Genomic DNA, 22,865 nt, shown 5'->3' with positions numbered 1-22,865 from the left:
AAGGATAGTGGAGTCAGGGGGTATGGGGAGAAGGCAGGAACGGGGTACTGATTGAGAATGATCAGCCATGATCACATTGAATGGTGGTGCTGGCTCGAAGGGCCGAATGGCCTCCTCCTGCACCTATTGTCTATTGTCTATTCCAGTTGTACAGGGCCCTGGTGAGACCACACCTGGAGTATCGTGTGCAGTTTTGGTCTCCTAATTTGAGGAAGGACGTCCTTGCTATTGAGGCAGTGCAGCGTAGGTTCACCAGGTTAATCCCCGGGATGGCGGGACTGTCGTACGAGGAAAGATTGGAAAGACTGGGCTTGTATTCACACCAGGTTAATCCCCGGGATGGCGGGACTGTCGTACGAGGAAAGATTGGAAAGACTGGGGCTTGTATTCACTGGAGTTTAGAAGGATGAGAGGGGGATCTTATACAGACGTATAAAATTATAAAAGGACTGGACACGCTAGATGCAGGAAAAATGTTCCCGATGTTGGGGGAGTCCAGAACCAGGGGCCACACACACAGTCTAAGAATAAAGGGGAGGCCATTTCAAACTGAGGTGAGAAGGAACTTTTTCACCCAGAGAGTTGTGGATTTGTGGGATTCTCTGCCACAGAAGGCAGTGGAGGCCGATTCACTGGATGGATTTAAAAGAGAGTTAGATAGAGCTCTAGAGGCTAGTGGAATCAAGGGATATGGGGAGAAGGCAGGCACGGGTTACTGATTGTGGATGATCAGCCATGATCACAATGAATGGCGGTGCTGGCTCGAAGGGCCGAATGGCCTCTTCCTGCACCTATTTTCTATGTTTCTATAATCAACGAAAGCTAGGGTTAAAGTTTGGTCAGCAAAGCTAGGGTCAACAAAGCTGGGGTCAAAGTTGGGTCAACAAAGCTTGGGACCACAATGTGGGTCAACTAAAGCTAGGGTCAATAAAAGCTAGGGTCAACAGAGCTGGGGTCAACAGAGCTAGGATCAATAAAAGCGAGGGTCAACAAGGTGGGTCAACTAAAGCTAGGGTCAATAAAAGTTGGGGTCAATAAAAGCTAGGGTCAATAAAAGTTAGGGTCAATAAAAGTTAGGGTCAATAAAAGCTAGGGTCAATAAAAGCTAGAGTCATCTTTAGCTAAGGTCAACTATAGTTGGGTCAACTAAAGTTAGGGTCAATAAAAACTAGGGTCAACTAAAGTTGGGTCATCTATAGATAGAGGCAACTAAAGTTGGGTCAACAAAGCTAGGGTCAACTAACATTGGGTCAACCAAATATAGGGTCAACAAAGCTGGGGTCAAAGTTGGGTCAACAAAGCTAGGGTCAACAAGTTGGGTCAACTAAAGCTAGGGTCAATAAACGTTGGGGTCAGTAAATGCTAGGGTCATCTATAGCTAGGGTCAATTATAGTTGGGTCAACAGAGCTAGGGTCAGCTAACATAGGGTCAACCAAATGTAGGGTCAACAAAGCTGGGGTCAAGGTTGGGTCAACAAAGCTTGGGACAACAACGTGGGTCAACTAAAGCTAGGGTCAACTAAAGCTAGGGTCAATAAAAGCTAGGGTCAACAATGTGGGTCAACTAAAGCTAGGGTCAATAAAAGCTAAGGTCAACAAACATTGGGTCAACAAAGCTGGGGTCAACAAATGTTGGGTCAACAAATCTAGGTTCAACAAACATTGAGTCAACCAAAGCTAGGGTCAATAGACAATAGACAAGGAGGAGGCCATTCGGCACTTCCATCAGCCATGATTCAATGTGATCATGGCTGATCATCCACAATCAGTACCCCGTTCCTGCCTTCTCCCCATACCCCCTGACTCCACTATCCTTAAGAGCTCTATCTAGATCTCTCTTGAATGCATTCAGAGAATTGGCCTCCACTGCCTTCTGAGGCAGAGAATCCCACAAATTCACAACTCTCTGACTGAAAACGTTTTTCCTCATCTCCGTTCTAAATGGCCTACCCCTTATTCTTAAACTGTGGCCCCTTGTTCTGGAATCCGCCAACATTGGGAACATGTTTCCTGCCTCTAACGTGTCCAACCCCTTAATAATCTTATACGTTTCGATAAGATCCCCTCTCATCCTTCTAAATTCCAGTGTATACAAGCCTAGTCGCTCCAGTCTTTCAACATACGACAGTCCCGCCATTCCGGGAATTAACCTAGTAAACCTATGCTACACGCCCTCAATAGCAAGAATATCCTTCCTCAAATTTGGAGACCAAAACTGCACACAGTACTCCAGGTGCGGTCTCACTAGGGCCCGGTACAACTGCAGAAGGACCTCTTTGCTCCTATACTCAAACTAGGAGACCAAAACTGCACACAGTACTCCAGGTGCGGTCTCACTAGGGCCCTGTACAACTGCAGAAGGACCTCTTTGCTCCTATACTCAACTCCTCTTGTTATGAAGGCCAACATTCCATTGGCTTTCTTCACTGCCTGCTGTACCTGCATGCTTCCTTTCAGTGACTGATGCACTAGGACACCCAGATCTCGTTGTACGTCCCCTTTTCCTAACTTGACGCCATTGGGTCAACAAAGCTAGGGTCAATAAAAGCTGGGGTCAATAGAAGCTAGGGTCATCTAAAGGTTGGGTCAAGGTGACTAAACTGATCAGACATGCCCACGGCAGGCCCTAACCGTCCCGCACTGTCTCCAGGCCCAGCGGTGGATCTCGGACCTGGACCTGACTGGCCGCCTCTCGCTGCCCAGCGACACCATCACAATCCTGCACCTATTGTCTATGTTTCTATGATCAACAGAGCGAGGGTCAATAAAAGCTGGGGTCAAAGTTGGGTCGACAAAGCTAGGGTCAACAGAGCTGGGGTCAACAGAGCTGGGGTCAACAGAGCTAGGGTCAACAAGTTGGCTCAACTAAAGCTTGGGTCAATAAAAGTTGGGCTCAGTAAAAGCTAGGGTCATCTATAGCTAGGGTCAACTATAGTTGGGTCAACAGAGCTAGGGTCAACTAACATAGGGTCAACCAAATGTAGTGGTCAACAAAGCTGGGGTCAAAGTTGGGTCAACAAAGCTTGGGACAACAATGTGGGTCAATAAAAGCTAGGGTCAATAAATGTTATGGTCAACAAAAGCTAGGGTCATCTATAGCTATGGCCAACTAAAGTTGGGTCAAAGTTGGGTCAACAAAGCTAGGGTCAACAATGTGGGTCAACTAAAGCTAGGGTCAATAAAAGCTAGGGTCAACAAACATTGGGTCAACAAAGCTGGGGTCAACAAACATTGGGTCAACAAAAGCTGGGGTCAAAAGTAGGGCCAACTAATGCTAGGGTCAACTAAAGTTAGGGTCAATAAAAGCTAAGGTCAACAAACATTGGGTCAACAAACATTGGGTTAACCAAAGCTGGGGCCAACAAATGTTGGGTCAACAAATCTAGGTTCAACAAACATTGGGTCAACCAAAGCTAGGGTCAAAAGTTGGGTCAACAAAGCTAGGGTCAATAAAAGCTAGGGTCAATAGAAGCTAGGGTCAATAGAAGCTAGGGTCATCTAAAGGTTGGGTCAAGGTGACTAAGCTGATCAGACATGCCCAGGACAGGCCCTAACCGTCCCGCACTGTCTCCAGGCCCAGCGGCGGATCTCGGACGGGGACCTGACCGTCCGCCTCTCGCTGCCCAGCGACACCATCGTCATCAACAACACCCAGCCCAGCCGGGCTCCCAGCCGCCACTCCAACCTGTACGAGCGCATCAGCTCGGGCGACCTGCAGTACCAGGAGCCCAGCCGGCTGTGCATGAAGCTGCCCGACCTGCCCGCCCCCGCCGCGGACAACCCAGGTGAGGGGGCTGCTGCTGGCGGGGGGGAGGGGGGGGGGGGGGGGGGGTCTGGTTGGTCCAGGGTTCCCGGAGGGAGTGACCCTCACAGAGGGAGTGGGGCTGGAGGGCCGGGTGTGTGGGGGATCAGACCAGACTCACCGTTGGGCGATGAGCTTTGGCTGGTGTTGGTTGGACGGGACCTTGGTGCCCACGTCCAATGGACCACTTGGAGACATCAGGAACTGCTGATGCTGAATTGATTTACTTTACCTTTGCTTAGCTGACTTGACCTCCCTTCCCTTGACTTGACCACCTCCCTTCACTTGACGTCACTTCCCTTCCCTTCACTTGACTTCCCTTGATGTCACTTCCCTTCCCTTGACTTCCCTTCCCTTGATGTCACTTCCCTTCCCTTGACTTCCCTTCCCTTGACTTCCCTTCATTTGACTTCCCTTCCCTTGACTTCCTTTGACTTGACTTCCCTTCCATTCCCTTCCCTTGACTTCCCTTCCCTTCCCTTCCCTTCCCTTCCCTTCCCTTCCCTTCCCTTCCCTTCCCTTCCCTTCCCTTCCCTTCCCTTCCCTTCCCTTCCCTTCCCTTCCCTTCCCTTCCCTTGACTTCCCTTCCCTTGACTTCCATTGACTTGACTTCCCTTCCCTTGACTTCCCTTCCCTTCCCTTCCCTTCCCTTCCCTTCCCTTCCATTCCCTTCCCTTCCCTTCCCTTCCCTTCCCTTCCCTTGACTTCCCTTGACTTCCCTTCCCTTGACTTCCCTTCCCTTCCCTTCCCTTCCCTTCCCTTCCCTTCCCTTCCCTTCCCTTCCCTTCCCTTCCCTTGACTTCCCTTGACTTCCCTTCCCTTGACTTCCCTTCCCTTGACTTCCCTTGATGTCACTTCCCTTCCTTTGACTTCCCTTCCCTTGACTTCCCTTCCCTTGACTTCCCTTGATGTCACTTCCCTTCCCTTGACTTCCCTTCCCTTGACTTGACTTCCTTTGACTTGACTTCCCTTCCATTCCCTTCCCTTGACTTCCCTTCCCTTGACTTCCCTTCCCTTGACTTCCCTTGACTTCCCTTCCCTTGATTTGACTTCCCTTGACTTCCCTTCCCTTGACTTCCCTTCCCTTGACTTCCCTTCCCTTGACTTCCCTTGACGTCACTTCCCTTCCCTTGACTTCCCTTCCCTTGACTTCCCTTCCCTTGACTTCCCTTCCCTTGACTTCCCTTGACGTCACTTCCCATGACGTCACTTCCCTTCCCTTCCCTTCCCTTGACTTCCCTTCCCTTGACTTCCCTTCCCTTGTCTTCCCTTCCCTTGTCTTCCCTTCCCTTGACTTCCCTTCCCTTGACTTCCCTTGACGTCACTTCCCTTGACTTCCCTTCCCTTGACTTCCCTTGACGTCACTTCCCTTGACGTCACTTCCCTTCCCTTCCCTTCCCTTGACTTCCCTTCCCTTGACTTCCCTTGACTTCCCTTCCCTTGACTTCCCTCTGACTGGTGTACAAAGCGTGTGGGGATCGCCGGGCGGGCGTGGGCGCGCTGGGCCGAAGGGCCCGTTACCACGCTGCATCTGACAATCAGGAGGTAGAGAAGATTGAAAACGCACACCTCCAGATTCAGGGGCACTTTCTTCCCCAGCCATCATCAGGAGACTGAACCATCCCATCACCAGCTCGAGGATGCTCCTGACCTCCAATCTACCTCATTGGAGACCTCTGAACCATCGTTAGTTGGACTATGCTGGGCTTAATCTTGCAGGGCGGCACGGTAGCGCAGCGGTAGAGTTGCTGCTTTACAGCGAATGCAGCGCCGGAGACTCAGGTTCGATCCTGACTACGGGTGCTGCACTGTAAGGAGTTTGTACGTTCTCCCCGTGACCTGCGTGGGTTTTCTCCGAGATCTTCGGTTTCCTCCCACACTCCAAAGACGTACAGGTATGTAGGTTAATTGACTGGGTAAATGTAAAAATTGTCCCTAGTGGGTGTAGGATAGTGTTAATGTGCGGGGATCGCTGGGCGGCACGGACTTGGTGGGCCGAAAAGGCCTGTTTCCGGCTGTATATATATGATATGATATGATATGATATGACAGGTTAATTGTGGTCATGTGTAGATCTTCCACTGATTGGATAGCACTCGCCAAAAAGCTTTTCACAGTACCTTGATACATGTGCCAATAATCTAAATATTACTAAAACGCTCATCTTGTATATATATATATATGTATATATTCGTATATTTGATTGTACAATTGTATGTTCCTGAAACGCAGGGAAAATGGTACACGATAGCGCGACAATTTTGGGCCCACTTTACTCACCATTCCCCCTTCGGTCTCGATTGATCGCGTTTTGTTACCTGGTGTCAGGTTAGGTAAGGGGGAGGTGCAGCGAGACCCAGGTGCCCTTGTACACCAGTCACTGAAAGTTGGCGTGCGGGTACAGCAGGCAGTGAAGAAAGCTAACCTTCATAACGAGAGGATTTCAGTATAGGAGTAAAGAGGTTCTTCTGCAGTTGTACAGGGCCTTGGCGAGACCGCATCTGGAGTACTGTGTGCAGTTTTGGTCTCCAAATTTGAGGAAGGATATTCCTGCTATTGAGGGCGTGCAGCGTAGGTTTACTAGGTTAATTCCCGGATTGGCGGGACTGTCGTATGTTGAAAGACTGGAGCGGCTAGGCTTGTATACACTGGAATTTAGAAGGATGAGAGGGGATCTTATCGAAACATGTAAGATTATTAAGGGGTTGGACACGTTAGAGGCTGGAAACATGTTCCCAATGTTGGGGGAGTCCAGAACCAGGGGCCACAGTTTAAGAATAAGGGGTAGGCCATTTAGAACGGAGATGAGGAAAAACCTTTTTCAGTCAGAGAGTTGTAAATCTGTGGAACTCTCTGCCTCAGAGGGCAGTGGAGGCCGATTCTCTGAATGCATTCAAGAGAGAGCTAGATAGAGCTCTTAAGGATAGCGGAGTCAGGGGGTATGGGGAGAAGGCAGGAACGGGGTACTGATTGAGAATGATCAGCCATGATCACATTGAATGGCGGTGCGTACAGGCTCGAAGGGCCGAATGGCCTCCTCCTGCACCTATTGTCTATTGTCTATAGAGGGAGAACTGGGAAGGGGGAGGGGATAGAGAGGGACAGAGGAGCTATCTGAAGTTAGAGAAGTCAATGTTCATACCGCTGGGGTGTAAGCTGCCCAAGCGAAATATGAGGTGCTGTTCCTCCAATTTGTGCTGGGCCTCACTCTGACACTGGAGGAGGCCCAGGACAGAAAGGTCAGACTGGGAGTGGGAGTGGGAGGGGGAGTTGAAGTGCTGAGCCACCGGGAGATCAGGTCGGTTGAGACGGACTGAGCGAAGGTGTCGAGCGAAACGATCGCCTTCCATCGTTTCCTTTGTACATTGGATGTAAAGATGATTAGGGTAACCCTCCATTAATCCAACGTCCAGTTCTTCAGAAGTCCTGGCGTTTTAGTTTATTACTCGCTGGGCGTGGACCAGTTGTGTCAATAGACAATAGACAATAGGTGCAGGAGGAGGCCATTCAGCCCTTCGAGCCTGTACGCACCGCCATTCAATGCGATCATGGCTGATCACTCTCAATCAGTAACCCGTTCCTGCCTTCTCCCCATACCCCCTCACTCCGCTATCCTTAAGAGCTCTATCCAGCTCTCTCTTGAAAGCATCCAACGAACTGGCCTCCACTGCCTTCTGAGGCAGAGAATTCCACACCTTCACCACTCTCTGACTGAAAAAGTTCTTCCTCATCTCCGTTCTAAATGGCCGACCCCTTATTCTTAAACTGTGGCCCCTTGTTCTGGACTCCCCCAACATTGGGAACATGTTTCCTGCCTCTAATGTGTCCAATCCCCTAATTATCTTACATGTTTCAATAAGATCCCCCCTCATCCTTCTAAACCCCTCCTGTGTCCAAACCCCTCCTGTGGGCCCGGCAACCCCCCCTCCCCCCAACTGACGACCCGTGGATCCGCTGCCGTGTGGGGGGGGGGGGGGGAGAGGGGGCCTCTTTGCTCCTATTCTTCAGACCCGAGACGTCACCCATTCCTTCTCTCCAGAGATGCTGCCTGTCCCGCTGAGTTACCCCAGCGTTTTGTGAGACAAAGGAAAAGACCGGGTGATTTTCTTATTTCAGTGTGCGCGAGGTGATGCACTTTGGCAGAAATAACTTGGGGAGGGAGTACACCATGAATGGAAGGACCCTAGGGAAGACAGGGGTACAGAGGGACCTTGGAGTACAGGGACACAAGTCCTTGAAGGCAGCAGGACAGGTGGACAGGGTGGTCAAAAAGGCATATGGCTTACTGGCCTTCATTAGCCGGGGCATCGAATATAAAAGTAGGGGGGTAATGATGGAACTGTACAGAACACTGGCGAGGCCACAGCTGGAGTATGGTGTACAGTTCTGGTCACCACATTATAGAAAGGATGTGGTAGCTTTGGAGAGGAGATTCACCAGGATGCTGCCAGGGATGAAGGGCCTCGGCCTTGAGGAGAGACTGAGCAGACTGGGGTTGTTTTCCCTGGAGCAGAGAAGGCTGAGAGGGGGTCATGATCGAGGTGTACAAGATCACGAGGGGCATAGATAAGGTAGATGGCCGGGGGACTTCTTCCACTGGTGGAAGGTTCAACAACGAGGGGACATGGATACAGGGTAAGGGGAGGGAGGTTTCAGGGGGGATGTGAGAAAGAACTTTTTCCACCCAGAGGGTGGTTGGAGTCTGGAACTCACTGCCTGGGGTGGTGGTGGTGGTGGAGGCGGAAACACTCACAACGTTTAAGAGGCATTTGGACGGGCACTTGAAATGCTACAACATTCAGGGCTACGGTCCAAATGCGGGAAAATGGGATTAAAATTAGACTGTGTTTGGTAACGGGCGGCACGGACACGATGGGCCGAAGGGCCTCTTTCTGTGCTGTAGGACTCTATGACTCTATGGCAACAACGTTTACCACACGTGAACTCGGTGCGTAACTAACAACACGATGGAACAGCGACAGAGTTGCCGCCTCACAGCGCCAGAGACACCCCCCGGGTTCCATCCCGACCACGGGTGCTGCCCACGCGGAGTTTGCACGTTCTCCCCGCGCCGGTTTTCTCCGAGATCGTCGGTTTCCCCCTCCCGCGCTCCAGAGACGCGCGCGTGGGTTTGTTTGTCGGCTGTGCAGGGAAGGAGAATAAAAAAACTGCAGATGCCGGTTGTTAAATCGAAGGTCGGCACGAAATGCTGGAGTTACTCAGCGGGTCGGGCAGCGTCTCGGGAGAGAAGGAGCCGGTGACGATTCGGGTCGAGACCGAAGAACGTCCCCCGTTCCTTCTCTCCCGAGAAGCTGCCCGACCCGCTGAGTTACTCCAGCATTTCGTGTCTACCTCGGGTATGTTGGTTAAAAAAAAACAAAGCACATATTGTCCCGATTGTGTTTACGATGGTGTTAGTATGTGGGGCGATCGCTGGTCGGCGTGGACTCGGTGGGCCGAAGGGCCCGTCTCCACTCTGTATAACAAGAGGAGTTGAGTACAGGAGCAAAGAGGTCCTTCTACAGTTGTACCGGGCCCTGGTGAGACCGCACCTGGAGTACTGTGTGCAGTTTTGGTCTCCAAATTTGAGGAAGGACATTCTTGCTTTTGAGGGCGTGCAGCGTAGGTTCACTAGGTTAATTCCCAGAATGGCGGGACTGTCGTATGTTGAAAGACTGGGGCGACTGGGCTTGTATTCACTGGAATCTAGAAGGATGAGAGGGGATCTTATCGAAACGTATAAGATTATTAAGGGGTTGGACACGTTAGAGGCAGGAAACATGTTCCCAATGTCGGGGGAGTCCAGAACCAGGGGCCACAGTTTAAGAGTAAGGGGTCCGCCATTCAGAACGGAGACGAGGAAAAACGTTTTCAGTCAGAGAGTTGTGAATCTGTGGAATTCTCTGCCTCAGAAGGCAGTGGAGGCCAATTCTCTGAATGTATTCAAGAGAGAGCTGGATAGAGCTCTTAAGGATAGCGGAGTGAGGGGGTATGGGGAGAAGGCAGGAACGGGGTACTGATTGAGAATGATCAGCCATGATCGCATTGAATGGCGGTGCGTACAGGCTCGAAGGGCCGAATGGCCTCCTCCTGCACCTGATGTCTGTTGTCTATTGTCTCCAAAGTCTAAAGGATATGGGTGAGGGTTGTGCCAGAAGGGGAGGAAAGAGGAGGTGCCTCAGTTGACTCGGTCCCCCTAGGGTTGTGTTGTCCGCCCCCCCTACCCTTCCCCCCCGCCCTTCCCCTGTGTTTGTTCTTCCCCCCCCCCCCCAACCCCCCAACACACCTTCCCTTCTCTCCTTGTTGCTCCGTCCGCCCTTGTTGTTCATCCTCCCTTGTGTTCCCTCCTCTCCGACAGCTCTCCTGTTAAACAACCCAGCCTATCACGTATTACTGTCCCACCCGAATGGAGCCCCAGGCCGCTCCATGGACCAGAGTAAGCCAATCAACACTGCTGGTAAGCACCTCACCAAGTTGGGTCGGCAATTGGGTTGAGTCGGGACCGAGGGGGGGAGGGAGGGAGGGCGGGCGGGCGGGCGGGCAGGGCAAAGGAGTGGACGGAGATGGTGGAAAGAGGTCACCTGACCAACAAAATGGCAGCCCTCACCTTCTCGAGGTCATCCCTCAACTGCAGGTTAGGGCAGACAAGTAGGGGGCGCCAACTATCACACTCCCAAATACGGGACAAAGGGTGACGTCACCGCCCCGCGCCCCACATGACCTCACCCAGCCAGCGGCCACGTGCTCCCGCTCCACCAATGGCGGCCGCCCAGGGCCGGGAGGTGGGTTGCTAGGCAACCTCCGCCAGGCGGCGCCCGGGCCTACACTGTCCGGGCCTACAGTGTCGGGGCCTACAGTGTCGGGGCCTACAGTGTCCGGGCCTACAGTGTCGGGGCCTACAGTGTCCCGGGCCTACAGTGTCCCGGCCTACAGTGTCCCGGGCCTACAGTGTCCGGGCCTACAGTGTCCCGGGCCTACAGTGTCGGGGCCTACAGTGTCGGGGCCTACAGTGTCCGGGCCTACAGTGTCCAGGCCTACTGCGTCCGGGCCTACAGCGCCCCGGCCTACAGTGTGCAGGCCTACAGTGTCCGGGCCTACAGCGTCTGTGCCTGCAGCGCCCCCCCCCCCGCCAGGCCTAATACGGGACAAGGGCGGTCCCGTACGGGACGAACCAATTTCGCCCAAAATACGGGATGTCCCGGCTAATATGGGACAGTTGGCAACCCTAGTAGACAGGTACACCAAGCCAATTAACCTACAAACCTACACGTCTTTGGAGTATGGGAGGAAACCGAAGATCTCGGAGAAAACCCGTCTGTCCCTCTCTCTCTGTCTCTCTGTCTCTCTGTCTCTGTCTCTCTGTCTCTCTGTCTCTCTGTCTCTCTGTCTCTCTGTCTCTGTCTCTGTCTCTGTCTCTCTCTCTCTGCAAGATAGACTTACGAGAGGGCACAGATTCAAGGTGAGGGGGGCAAAGTTGGCAGGGCAGGTCTATACGTAGTGAAAGGTAGTGAATGCCTGGTACATCCTGCTGTGGGTGATGGTTGAAACAGATACGATAAGTGACATTTCAGTGCGTTTTAAATAGGATTATTGATATGGAGGCTTATCAATTATGTGGAGGTGGATAATAATAATATTAATAATCCTTTATTCTTCCCACAATGGGGAATTTTGCAAGTCTGCAGCAGCAAAGTGGATAGCAAAAACAAATAAGCATTCATTAAAAAATAAAATGACGTTAATTACTATAAGCGATTGTCTTGGCATCATGTTCGGCACAGGCATTGTGGGCCGAAGGGCCTGTTCCTGAGCTGTGCTGTTCTACGATCTACGGGTATAAACAATGGCGGAATGGCGGGGCTGTCGTATGTTGAAAGACTGGAGCGACTAGGCTTGTATACACTGGAATTTAGAAGGATGAGGGGGGATCTTATTGAAACATATAAGATAATTAGGGGATTGGACACATTAGAGGCAGGAAACATGTTCCCAATGTTGGGGGAGTCCAGAACAAGGGGCCACAGTTTAAGAATAAGGGGGTAGGCCATTTAGAACGGAGATGAGGAAGAACTTTTTCAGTCAGAGAGCGGTGAAGGTGTGGAATTCTCTGACTCAGAAGGCAGTGGAGGCCAGTTCGTTGGATGCTTTCAAGAGAGAGCTGGATAGAGCTCTTAAGGATAGCGGAGTGAGGGGGTATGGGGAGAAGGCAGGAACGGGGTACTGATTGAGAGTGATCAGCCACGATCGCATTGAATGGCGGTGCGTACAGGCTCGAAGGGCTGAATGGCCTACCTGAAGGGCACCTATTGTCTATTGTCTATTGTCTAATGGTTCTCATCGACCAACGCCAACCAATCGGCCCGTTGTCTCACTGTGGGGCCTTGTTTAGTTGTGTTTAGTTTTCGACATCCAGCGCGGAAACAGGCCCTTCGGCCCACCGAGTCGGCGCCGTCCAGCGATCCTCGCGCACTAACACTATCCTACGCACACAGCAGGGGGACAAGTTTACAATTTTAACCAAGCCAATTAACTTGCATTGGAGGATGGCGGGACTTGCCAGGCGAGGAAAGATTGGAAAGACTGGGCTTGTATTCACCGGAGCTTAGTAGGATGAGAGGGGGATCTGGTGGAGACGTATACAATTATAAAAGGACTGGACAAGCTAGATGCAGGGAAAATGTTCCCAATGTTGGGGGAGTCCAGAACCAGGGGCCACACACACAGTCTAAGAATAAAGGGGAGGCCTCAGTTTAAAACTAAGATGAGAAAAACCTTTTCCCACCCAGAGAATTTGTTGTGAATTTGTGGAATTCTCTGCCGCAGAGGGCAGTTGAGGCCAATTCACTGGATGAATTAAAAAGAGAGTTAGATAGAGCTCTAGGGGCTAGTGGAATCAAGGGGTATGGGGAGAAGGCAGGCACGGGTTACTGATTGTGGATGATCAGCCATGATCACAGTGAATGGTGGTGCTGGCTCGAAGGGCCAAATGGCCTCCTCCTCCTCCTGCACCTATTGTCTATGTTTCCGTGTTTCTATGAAACGGGAGCTCCCGGAGAAAACCCACGTGAATCACGATGAGGATAAACAATAGATAATAGACAATAGGTGCAGGAGGAGGCCATTCGGCCCTCCGAGCCAGCACCAAAGAAGGTACAAACTCCGTGCAGGCAGCACACGTAGTCGGGATGGATCCCGGGTTTCTGGCGCTGTAAGGTAGCAATACCTTCCCTGCCCTGTAGGGGGGAACTTGGTAATTGGGCTGTGCTGCCAAGGCCATTGGTTCGGGCGTTGGGCGTAGATTTGCCTGGGATAACCTCCCTTGACCTCCCCCCCCCCCCCCACCCCCTCTGCTCTCCTTCCCAGCATGCAGCGGGGAGTACGCGGAGCCCGACCTCACCAAGATGGCGGCGCAGGCGGGCTGCCCCAACAGCGTGCCCCACTACGCCGAGGCCGACATCATCAACCTGCAGGGGGTGACGGGGAACAACACCTACGCCGTGCCGGCCCTGGCCGTGGACGCGCCGGCCGGCAAGGACGTCGCCGTCAGCGAGTTTCCCCGCCAACGCCTGATCTTCCGCGAGAAGCTGGGGGAGGGGCAGTTCGGGGAGGTGAGTAGATGAGGGGACGGGGGGGGAGGGGGAGGGGGAGGGTAGGGTAATGCGCGGGGCGGATCGCCGTCAACGGGTGCCGTGAGATCACCAGCGCGCCGGCAATAGGAGCGGAATGAGGCCATTCGGCCCATCGAACCAAGTCCCATCGGAACGGAGAACGAGCAGCCCGGTATTTGGCGAACTGAGGCGCTGTTCTCCGAAGCGCCCGTGTCGAAACCCACGGCAGAACTTGAGGTGAAGGAGTTTTTGGTGCAAAGCTACTAGAGGAGCAAGATAGACCACTCGACCCCTAAAAAACGCCATATGTCACGGCGCCATTTTAGTAGGCAAACCTGCAGAAACATTTAAAAAGAAAAATAACAACAATCTGTGAGTTGACAGATGAGATATATTCTGCATTTTAATGGTATCATCACACATACTGTTCCCCCAAAACACTGATTACACTGCGAGAGGCGGGTTTTGCTTACTAAAATGGCTCCTTTGGGTACTACACCAGTATCTGCACAGCGGGTTTTTGCTTACTAAAATGGCTCCTTTGGGTACTACACTTCAGTATCTGCACGGCGGGTTTTTGCTTACTAAAATGGCTCCTTTGCTGACTACACTTCAGTATCGGCACGGCGGGTTTTGCTTACTAAAATGGCATCTTTGGGTACTACACTTCAGTATCGACACGGCGGGTTCTGCTTACTAAAATGGCTCCTTTGGGTACTACACTTCAGTATCGGCACGGCGGGTTTTGCTTACTAAAATGGCATCTTTGGGTACTACACTTCAGTATCGACACGGCGGGTTTTGCTTACTAAAATGGCATCTTTGGGTACTACACTTCAGTATCGACACGGCGGGTTCTGCTTACTAAAATGGCTCCTTTGGGTACTGCACTTCAGTATCGGCACGGTGGGATTTGCTTATTAAAATGGCTCCTTTGGGTACTACACCAGTATCGGCAGGGCGGGTTTTGCTTACTAAAATGGCTCCTTTGGGTACTGCACTTCAGTATCGGCACGGTGGGTTCTGCTTACTAAAATGGCTCCTTTGGGTACTACACTTCAGTATAGGCACGGTGGGTTTTGCTTACTAAAATGGCTCCTTTGGGTAGGACACTTCAGTATCGGCATGGCGGGTTTTGCTTACTAAAATGGCTCCTTTGCGTACTATACTTCAGTATCGGCACGGCGGGTTTTGCTTACTAAAATGGCTCCCTTGGGTACTACACTTCAGCACAGGCGATTTCAACGGAGTGGTCCATCTTGTTCCTCTGGTATCTTTGGTTAGGAGAGTGCTTGCAGAAGCCGTGCCCGCGTTTAGCAGCGACTGGGGATCGAACCCGGGTCACCGGCGCTGCAAGCGCTGTAAGACAGCAACTCTACCGCTGTGCTAGTTTAGTTCAGTTTCATTGAGTGTTATAGAGTGTCACAGTGTGGGAGGTCTTGTATTCACTGGAGTTTAGAAAGGCTGAGAGGGGGATCTTATAGACACGTATAAAATCGTAATAGGACCGGACAAGCTAGACGCAGGAAAAGTGTTCCCAATGTTGGGGGAGTCCAGAACCAGGGGCCACACACACAGTCAAAGAATAAAGGGGAGGCCGTTTAAAACTGAGGTGAGAAGAAAACGTTTTCACCCCAGAGAGTTGTGAATTTTGACCCATACAGTCTTTCCAGGTGAGGCAGAGGTTCACCTGCACCTCCTCCAACCTCATCTACTGTGTCCGCTGTTCCAGGTGTCAACTTCTCCGCGTCGGCGAGACCGAGCGCAGGCTCGGCGATCGTTTCGCTCAACACCTCCGCTCAGTCCGTCTCAACCGACCTGATCTCCCCGTGGCTCAGCACCTCAACTCCCCCTCCCACTCCCACACTGACCTTTCAGTCCTGGGCCTCCTCCATTGTCAGAGTGAGAGGCCCAGCGCAAATTGGAGGAACAGCACCTCATATTTCGCTTGGGCAGCTTACACCCCAGCGGTATCAACATTGACTCCTCTAACTTCAGATAGTCCCTGCTTTCCCCTCTCTATCCCCTCCCCCTTCCCAGTTCTCCCACTAGTCTTCCTGTCTCCGACTGCATCCTATCTCTGTCCCGCCCCCCGTCCCCTGACATCAGTCTGAAGAAGGGTCTCGACCCGAAACGTCACCCATTCCTTCTCTCCAGAGATGCTGCCTGACCCGCTGAGTTACTCCGGCATTTTGTGTCTGTGCTGAGAAGGTTCGAGTCGTGTGCGGTTTTTAGATTTCAACAGGGTCATTCAGTTGAACAGCACAGGAAAAGGCCCTTCGGCCCATCAGGGGAGGAATAGATCGGGTAGACGCACTTGCCCAGAGTAGGGGGAATCGAGGACCAGAGGACATGGGTTCAAGGTGAAGGGGAAAAGATTTAATAGGGAATCTGAGGGGGTAACGTTTCCACACAGAGGGTGGTGGGTGTGTGGAACGAGCTGCCGGAGGAGGTAGGGGCAAAAAAAAAACTGCAGATGATGGTTTAAATCGAAGGTAGACACAAACTGCTGGAGTAACTCAGCGGGTCAGGCGGCATCTCTGGAGAGAAGGAATGGGTGACGTTTCGGATCGAGACCCTTCTTCAGTCTGATGGCAGGGGGTTGAGGCTGAGACTATCCCAACGTTTAAGAAACAGTTGGACAGGTACATGGATTGGACTAGGTTTGGAGGGATATGGACCAAGCGCGGGCAGGTGGGACTAGGGTAGACAATAGACAATAGGTGCAGGAGGAGGCCATTCGGCCCTTCGAGCCTGTACGCACCGCCATTCAATGTGATCATGGATGATCATTCTCAATCAGTACCCCGTTCCTGCCTTCTCCCCGTACCCCCTGACTCCGCTATCCTTAAGAGCTCTATCTAGCTCTCTCTTGAATGCATTCAGAGAATTGGCCTCCACTGCCCTCTGAGGCAGAGAATTCCACAGATTCACCACTCTTTGACTGAAAAAGTTTTTCCTCATCTCAGTTCTAAATGGCCTACTACCCCTTATTCTTAAACTGTGTGTGGCCCCTGGTTCTGGACTCCCCCAACATTGGGAACATGTTTCCTGCCTCTAACGTGTCCAACCCCTTAATAATCTTATACGTTCCGATAAGATCCCCTCTCATCCTTCTAAATTCCAGTGTATACAAGCCTAGTCGCCCCAGCCTTTCAACATATGACAGTCCCGCCATTCCGGGACTTTGTTGGGCGGTGTGGGCGAGTTGGGCCGAAGGGCCTGTTTCCGCGCTGTGTCACACTCTGACTGTGTGTCGGTGCTATCGGCTGTGCCTATCCGTCTATGTTAGTTAACCCCTGTTGTTCCTGCAATGGGCGGGTTGGCACCAATTTGGTATCTGTCCTTGCCGCAGGTTCACCTGTGTGAGGTGGATAACCCCCAGGAGCTGGAAGGCCTGGGTTTCCCGCTCAACCTCCGGAAAGGCCGCCCCCTGATGGTGGCAGTGAAAATGCTGCGCTCGGACGCCACCAAAAACGCCAGGTAGGTGGGCACTCCCTCCCCCTGCGGTCAAAGTCGGCCTCTACTCTTCGCTGGCACTTAGTGTGAGAGGCAGGGGTTGCCAACTTCCTCACTCCCAAATAAGGGACAAAAGGTGATGTCACCGCCCCCGCGACCCCCCCCCCCCCCACGTGACATCACCCAGCCAGCGGCCACGTGCTCCCGCTCCACCAACGGCGGTCGCCCGGGCTGGGAGGCGGGTTTCTACGCAAGCTCTGTTAGGTGGCGCCCGGGACTCCGGGCCTACAATGTCTGGGCCTGCAGCGACCGGCCCTACAGCGTCCGGGCCTACACTGTCCGGGCCTACACTGTCCGGGCCTACACTGTCCGGGCCTACACTGTCCGGGCCTACAGCGTCGGGGCTTACACTGTCCGGGCTTACACTGTCCGGGCTTACACTGTCCGGGCTTACACTGTCCGGGCCTACACTGTCCGGGCCTACACTGTCGGGGCCTACACTGTCCGGGCTTACACCTTCCGGGCCTACACTGTCCGGGCCTACACTGTCCGGGCCTACACTGTCCGGGCCTACACTGTCCGGGCCTACACTGTCCGGGCCTACAGCGTCCGGGCCTACAGCGTCCGGGCCTACAGTGTCGGGGCCTACAGCGCCCCCCAGGCCTAATCCAGGACAAGGTCGGTCCCATACGGGACAAACCAATTTAGCCCAAAGTACGGGATGTCCCGGCTAATACGGGACAGTTGGCAACCCCTGTGAGAGGGGATGAAGAAAGGTCCCGACCCAAAACATCGCCCATCCTTTTCCTCCAGAGATGCTGGCTGACCCGCCCAGTTACTCCAGCACTATGTGCCGAAGTTGGACTCGTGTTAAGTTGAATGACTCACTGATAGTTCAAGATCGCATGTCCCTCGCTACAGTGAAATGCTTTGCTTTGCAAACAACCCTGTAAAAATTACAGAGCTGACCTCAATAGACAATAGACAATAGGTGCAGGAGGAGGCCATTCGGCCCTTCGAGCCTGTACGCACCGCCATTCAATGTGATCACGGCTGATCATTCTCAATCAGTACCCCGTTCCTGCCCTCTCCCCATACCCCCTGACTCCGCTATCCTTAAGAGCTCTATCTAGCTCTCTCTTGAATGTATTCAGAGAATTGGCATCCACTGCCCTCTGAGGCAGAGAATTCCACAGATTCACAACTCTCTGACCGAAAAAGTTTTTCCTCGTCTCCGTTCTAAATGGCCGACCCCTTATTCTTAAACTGTGGCCCCTGGTTCTGGACTCCCCCAACATTGGGAACATGTTTCCTGCCTCTAACGTGTCCAATCCCTTTATAATCTTACAGGTTTCGATAAGATCCCCTCTCATCCTTCTAAATTCCAGTGTATACAAGCCCAGTCGCTCCAGCCTTTCAACATACGACAGTCCCGCCATCCCGGGAATTAACCTCGTGAACCTACGCTGCACGCCCTCCATAGCAAGAATGTCCTTCCTCAAATTTGGAGACCAAAGCTGCACACAGTACTCCAGGTGCGGTCTCACCGGGGCCCTGTACAACTGCAGAAGGACCTCTTTGCTCCTATACTCAACTCCTCTTGTTATGAAGGCCTCACCTTGGTAGTACACACGTGTTGAATAAGTTACATGTTGTGGGTTATCACAGGGTGGGTGATAAATGTGTGGGTCACATGATGTGTAGGATTACATGATGTGTGAAGAAGGGTCTCGGCCCGAAACATGGCCCATTCCTTCTCTCCAGAGATGCTGCCTGACCCGCTGAGTTACTCCAGCACTCTGTGTCCACCCATTCCTTCTCTCCAGAGATGCTGCCTGACCCGCTGAGTTACTCCAGCACTCTGTGTCCACCCATTCCTTCTCTCCAGAGATGCTGCCTGACCCTCTGAGTTACTCCAGCATTTTGAATTGAATTGAATTGAATGGAGTACGTTTATTGGCCAAGTATGTGCACATACAAGGAATGTGCTCCGCTCACAAGTAACAACACAACATGTGAGTGAAATGAACCAGGGCAAAAAGAGACGGCAGACTTTTGGCTGTTGGGTAGAGCTACTACACGTGGAAAAAAAAGCTGCTTTTATGTCTGGCTGTATCACAGAGTGCTGGAGTAACTCAGCGGGTCGGGCAGCATCTGTGGAGAACACGGGTAGGTGACGTTTCACAGAGTGCCGGAGTAACTCAGCGGGTCGGGCAGCATCTGTGGAGAACGTGGATGGGTGACGTTTCACAGAGTGCCGGAGTAACTCAGCGGGTCGGGCAGCATCTGTGGAGAACACGGGTAGGTGACGTTTCACAGAGTGCCGGAGTAACTCAGCGGGTCGGGCAGCATCTGTGGAGAGAAGGAACGGGCGACGTTTTGGGTCGAGACCCTTCTTCAGACCCCACCACAACCTATGTCTGGCTTTGTCAGTCCGGAGATGCCTTCCAGAGGGAAGAGTTTGTGGGGAGGGTGAGAGAGGTGGGAGCCGATGTTGCTTGCTCGCTCGCTTCCTGGCCCTTCGTCGATGGGGAGGGGGGGGGAGGGGGAGGGGAGGGGGGGGAAGGTTGTGGCCAACGATCACCTCGGACGACCCATCGCTCGACCTGTGGGTTCCGCGGCGCGGGGCTACGTGAATTGCGGACGGCTTTCTGACTGACCCCCCCCTCCCTGTTCCTTCCCCCCTCCCTTCCCCGTTCCCGACGGCAGGAACGACTTTCTGAAGGAGGTGAAGATCATGTCCCGGCTGAATGACCCGGACATTATCCGTCTGCTGGGCGTGTGCGTCCGGGACGACCCGCTGTGCATGATCACGGAGTACATGGAGAACGGAGACCTCAACCAGTTCCTGGCCCTCCACGAGCTGGGAGACAAGTTTGCCACGGCCAGCGACGTCCCCTGTATCAGGTGAGACCCCCCCCCTCCTCCCCTCACCCTCCCAGTCAACACACAACAGATGCTCTGACCCCAGTCGTCTGGCCAGAACAACTTGGCCCCTTGTCAAAGTGGCTCAGGTCTTTACTCCTGCCCATTTCTCCTGCCAACCAACACGTCAACTTCAAGAACCGACTGTTCACTTCCTGCCCAATATATCCCACCCCTCGACAGGTGCCACTGTGACGAGATAACCAATGGTATTCACTTCGCCTGTCAGTGGTGCAGGAGTAGGCCATTCGTAATAGGTGCAGGAGGAGGCCATTCGACCCTTCGAGCCAGCACCGCCATTCACCGCGATCATGGCTGATCATCCACAATCAATTCCAGAGTCTACAAGCCCAGTCGCTCCAGTCTTTCAATGTACGACAGTCCCGCCATTCGGGAATTAACCTAGTAAACCTACGCTGCACGCCCTCCATAGCAAGTTCCTGCCCTCTCCCCCCATACCCCCCTGACTCCGCTATCATTCAGAGCTCTGTCTGTCTAGCTCTCTCTTGAAAGCATCCAGATAATTGGCCTCCACTGCCTTCTGAGGCAGAGAATTCCACAGATTCACCACTCTCTGAGTGAAAAAGGTTTTTCCTCATCTCCGTTCTAAATGGCCGACCCCTTATTCTTAAACTGTGTGTGGCCCCTGGTTCTGGACTCCCCCAACATCGGGAACATGTCTAGCGAGTCCAATCCCTTAATAATCTTATACGCTTCAATAAGATCCCCTCTCATCCTTCTAAATTCCAGAGTATACAAGCCCAGTCGCTCCAGTCTTTCAACATACGACAGTCCCGCCATCCCGCGAATTAACCTAGTAAACCTACGCTGCACGCCCTCAATAGCAAGAATGTCCTTCCTCAAATTTGGAGGCCAAAACTGCACACAGTACTCCAGGTGCGGTCTCACTAGGGGCCCTGTACAACTGCAGAAGGACCTCTGCTCCTATACTCAAACTAGGAGACCAAAACTGCACACAGTACTCCAGGTGCAGTCTCACTAGGGCCCTGTACAACTGCAGAAGGACCTCTTTGCTCCTGTACTCAACTCCTCTTGTTATGAAGGCCAACATGCCACTGGCCCGGAATTAGGCCATCGAGTCTGGCCCACATTTCCATCGTGGCTGATCTATCTCTCTCTCTCTTAACCCCATTCTCCTGCCTCTCTCCCCATAACCCCTGACATCCCGGACTAATCAAATTTCTTTGGTATCGCAAAATGCCGGAGCAACTCAGCGGGTCGGGCAGCATCTCTGGAGAGAAGGAACGGGTGACGTTTTGGGTCGAGATTCTTCTTCAGTCTGAAGAAGGGTCTCGACCCGAAACGTCGCCCATTCCTTCTCTCCGGAGATGCTGCCTGACCCGCTGAGTCGCTCCGGCATTTTGTGATCCACCTTCGATTTGTACCGGCACCTGCAGTTATTTTCCTACTCAAATTTCTTTCGGCAAAGAGGGTGGTGAATCTGTGGAATTAGCGACAACTCTCTCCTCTCAACCCCCCGCTCCTCCCGCCTTCTCCCCATTAGTCTCGACCCCGAATTAGTCACCCGTTACCCTTCCCTCCCGAGATGCTGCCCAAAGATACTAGAGGAACAAGATGGACCACTCCGTTGAAATCGCAGTGCAGCACGCAAAGGCGCCATTTTAGTAAGCGAAACCCCGCCTCTCGCAGTGTGATCAGTGTTGTGACTGAACAGTATGTGTGATGACACCGTTGTAAAGCAGAATATATCTCATCTATCAACCCACAGGTTGTTGTTATTTTTCTTTGTAAATGTTTCTGCAGGTTTCTGCTTACTAAAATGGCGGCTTGACGTACAACGGGTCGTTAGGGACGAGTGGTCTATCTTGCTCCTCTGGTATCCTTGACGCCCAGTTTCTGCTTACTAAAATGGCGGCTTGACGTACAACGGGTCGTTAGGGACGAGTGGTCTATCTTGCTCCACTGGTATCCTTGACGCCCAGTTTCTGCTTACTAAAATGGTGGCCTGACGTAGAACGGTCATTAGGGACGAGTGGTCTATCTTGCTCCTCTGGTATCCTTGACGCCCAGTTTCTGCTTACTAAAATGGCGGCTTGACGTAGAACGGTCGTTAGGGACGAGTGGTCTATCTTGCTCCACTGGTATCCTTGACGCCCAGTTTCTGCTTACTAAAATGGCGACCTGACGTACAACGGTCGTTAGGGACGAGTGGTCTATCTTGCTCCACTAGTATCCTTGACGCCCAGTTTCTGCTTACTAAAATGGCGGCTTGACGTACAAACGGTCGTTAGGGACGAGTGGTCTATCTTGCTCCTCTGGTATCCTTGACGCCCAGTTTCTGCTTACTAAAATGGCGGCTTGACGTACAGCGGTCGTTGGGGACGAGTGGTCTATCTTGCTCCTCTGGTATCCTTGACGCCGCCGGTCCCGCTGAGATACTCCAGCGTTCATGCATTCTACCTTCTCCCCCCCCCGTCCGTTGTATCTCCTCAGCTACCCCAGCCTGGTGCACATGGCCGGCCAGATCGCCTCGGGCATGAAGTACCTGGCCTCCATGAACTTTGTCCACCGCGACCTGGCCACCCGCAACTGCCTGGTGGGGGAGAACTACGCCATCAAGATCGCCGACTTCGGGATGAGCCGCAACCTGTACGCCGGCGACTACTACCGGATCCAGGGCCGAGCTGTGCTCCCCATCCGATGGATGGCCTGGGAGAGCATTCTGCTGGTGAGCTGGTGGCCAGAGCCAGAGGGGTGGGGGGGTTAGTGTGGGAGGAGTCAGTGGGGGGGGGGGGGTCAGTGTGGGAGGAGTCAGTGGGAGGGGTCAGTGGGGGGAGTCAATGGGGGGGTCAGTGGGGGTCAGTGGGAGGAGTCAATGGGAGGAGTCAGTTGGGGGGGGTCAGTGGGAGGGGTCAGTGGGGGGGGGTCAGTGGGGGGAGGGTCAGTGAGGGGAGGAGTAAGTGAGGGGGGTCAGTGGGAGGAGTCAGTGGGGGGGGGTCAGTGGGAGGAGTCAGTGGAGGGGGGGGTCAGTGGAGGGGGGGAGTCAGTGGGGGGGGGGTTAGTGTGGGAGGAGTCAGTGGGGGGGGTCA

The 22,865-nt window shown here is 52.9% G+C and overlaps 1 pseudogene across 1 annotated transcript in view; it reads left to right on the top strand.

Annotated features, from left to right (window-relative positions):
- LOC144602852 (discoidin domain-containing receptor 2-like) overlaps positions 1 to 22,865 on the top strand; it is a 73,847-nt pseudogene that overhangs the window by 41,124 nt on the left and 9,858 nt on the right. Inside the window, exons 11-16 of the transcript XR_013548516.1 lie at positions 3,575 to 3,785; positions 10,161 to 10,259; positions 13,166 to 13,410; positions 16,766 to 16,893; positions 19,579 to 19,776; positions 22,270 to 22,538. The product of XR_013548516.1 is annotated as a discoidin domain-containing receptor 2-like (transcript). The remainder of the gene's footprint in view (positions 1 to 3,574; positions 3,786 to 10,160; positions 10,260 to 13,165; positions 13,411 to 16,765; positions 16,894 to 19,578; positions 19,777 to 22,269; positions 22,539 to 22,865) is intronic.

This window comes from Rhinoraja longicauda, chromosome 19, assembly GCF_053455715.1.
Source record: "Rhinoraja longicauda isolate Sanriku21f chromosome 19, sRhiLon1.1, whole genome shotgun sequence".
NCBI lineage: Eukaryota > Metazoa > Chordata > Chondrichthyes > Rajiformes > Arhynchobatidae > Rhinoraja > Rhinoraja longicauda.
This window is presented reverse-complemented; position numbering and strand designations above follow the sequence as displayed.